This window comes from Erpetoichthys calabaricus, chromosome 6 (assembly GCF_900747795.2).
Source record: "Erpetoichthys calabaricus chromosome 6, fErpCal1.3, whole genome shotgun sequence".
NCBI classification, from domain to species: Eukaryota; Metazoa; Chordata; class Cladistia; order Polypteriformes; family Polypteridae; genus Erpetoichthys; species Erpetoichthys calabaricus.
The window spans coordinates 40,879,239-40,881,549 of record NC_041399.2 but is presented as its reverse complement, the minus strand read 5'-3'; the positions used below and the strand labels follow the sequence as shown (position 1 = coordinate 40,881,549).

Sequence of the window (2,311 nt, the reverse complement as noted above, 5' to 3'; positions counted from 1 at the left end):
CACGACACCAGTTACACCATAGGAAATCACTATGGCAGACGACTGTGGTCCTCCAGAGGTTTGTTTTTCTCCTACTGGACCAATCTTGGAAGTTTTTTGTTTCCTCTCCTCCGTGTTAGCTGGTCAACTAATCACATTCAAGAATCAAGAACTCCATGTACATCTTAAATCAACCAAAACTATTGTGGACTGTTTTATTTGCTTTTGCATCATTTCATTGGATTTAATAACATCAAACTGTCTCCACTTAATATGTTGCCTTGTACATATGCCTAAGTCAAATGCAGGTATATACTGTATATATGTTTATTTTTATATACATTGTGGCGGATAGCTGGGGAGCCTGCCCAGCTGGGACGCCTGGAAGGACCGGGAGAGGGACAATACCTCCCCTGGGCCACGAGAGGGCAGCCACCCTGGTCTTCATCGGGGCCACAGGATCAGAGCTTAGAAGTTCAACCCTGTTGGGGCCTGTTTTAGTTGATTTATCTGTGGAAAGTACCTTGAGTTGCATGTGAATGTATGATAAGGTTCTATATACAGTAAGTAAAGTTAAAATTAATATTCTTTGAACACACTTATCTCTGCGTGTGTGTGTACCAACATGAGCCCAAGGCTTCTCCGTCCACTTCCTACTGGCTCTTTAAACTTAACTCGAGCCCCTTCTCTATACGTGTGTCCCTGCACCATACTAGTTATCCACAGAGAGCGTCTCCCAACACCAACCCCGTTTAGAAAGGTAAGTGCTCTTTTAACTATTTATAATATTATTCTTGGCTATAAACAGTTAAACTCCATAAATTATATAGAAAACCACAATCACTGTGTAGCGGGGCTACATAGTAATAGTGTTCAATGTTTGTACTGAACTGTACTGAGTGCGTTTTGTTTCCATCGTCCCGTTCGCTGTTTATGTGTGCGTCAGTGAATGTCGTCCCCGTAGATACACGTGACGTAGCCCATCACCCCACCAGCTGTGAAGCTGTACCTTCACAGACCGAAACACAATTAGCGGCGGACATGAAAACATCAAAAACCAAATGTATTAATTGCCAGTGTTTCATCTCCAGATTTATTCAAGCAAAAAAGTTTTTCCATATCTGAGTAACTCACTTACAGTAAGCAAAACAAAGTCTAGTGAATGTAAGATTTCTGGACATGTCAGTTTGGTTGATTTGCCAGACTTTCCTCATGAAGATGGTGAGTGTGTTATAAAGATGCGGCTTTTGTCTTGCAGGTGTGGCAGAAATGTAAACAACTTTTAAGGATCTTTTCTAAAGTGTTGTCAAGCAAGCGATGGTCACTAACACAATTCAGAATTGCTGTGAAATAGCCACTTGTGGAGAGAGAAAACTGACACAAAACCCTGGTCACAGTGGCACCATTAGTGATTTGGTTTACTTTATTTATTAAATAATGTGAAAAGGAATGAGGGACAAGCAGGCAAGGTCAAAATTCATAGAAACGCTTCATCAAAAGTACCAGAAGTCAAAGCCAGAAACACACTCAAAGGTCAACCTACCTACATTGATTATCTAGTTAACAGGTTTTTAGATATAACTACAGAAACTTGGAAATCAGGATTAGCATGCTGCCATCTTTTATAGGTGAAGAGTATTAACTGAAAAATGCCATTTGACCACTGTGTCACAGGCATAGCAGTAGATAACAGTAAGGCCCTGATCATGCAGAGATGGATGCAAAATGGGGTTACACCTTCAGAAAAAGAATAGAAAATAGAATCTTCAGAACAATGATAAAATAATAATGCCAAACCTGAAAACAAAGATACAAAATAGAAAAAACAAAACAACATTATAAAAAACTTCTGAATTTTGACTGAACCCACCACCTATGAAATAAAGTGTAGACATGCCTATTGGGGTTTTCTAGATGACACTAGTGGAACTGGGAAAGAAATTATGAATGTCATGAAATGGAACCTAAGACGTCAGATCCATTGCCTCACCAATGGACCAAGCAGAATACAGTTGATCACAAATCTGCAGTTCCCTGGATCTAGTATTCCTGATCATTTTTAACTTTAACAGGTGGTGGATGTGAAATGTGTTTTCTTCTCACAGAAAATAATGAACAAATGGATTCAGTCATGTTATCAAATGTATCACTCCACAAATAATTCCAAAAGTAGGTGCTCTTCACTATGAGCAGATCTCCATTTTCATATTACTGTGCCTTGTCAGACAAGTAGTGTTACGATATCAATGGCTTAGATGACGTAACTCCAACTTTGATTGAAAAACTGGTGGCCTTGTTTTGTTAGGACCGGGTTGCTTTGACAGATGTCTAG

At 39.5% G+C, this 2,311-nt stretch overlaps 1 long non-coding RNA gene across 1 annotated transcript; it reads right to left on the bottom strand.

Moving 5' to 3' along the window:
- Positions 1–579: 579 nt before the first annotated feature.
- LOC127528356 (uncharacterized) lies at positions 580–2,094 on the bottom strand. Its single transcript, XR_007935245.1, has 3 exons — positions 948–2,094; positions 727–822; positions 580–691 (listed from the first exon to the last, which is right to left on the bottom strand). It is a non-coding gene; the product is annotated as an uncharacterized LOC127528356 (long non-coding RNA).
- Positions 2,095–2,311: the final 217 nt, after the last annotated feature.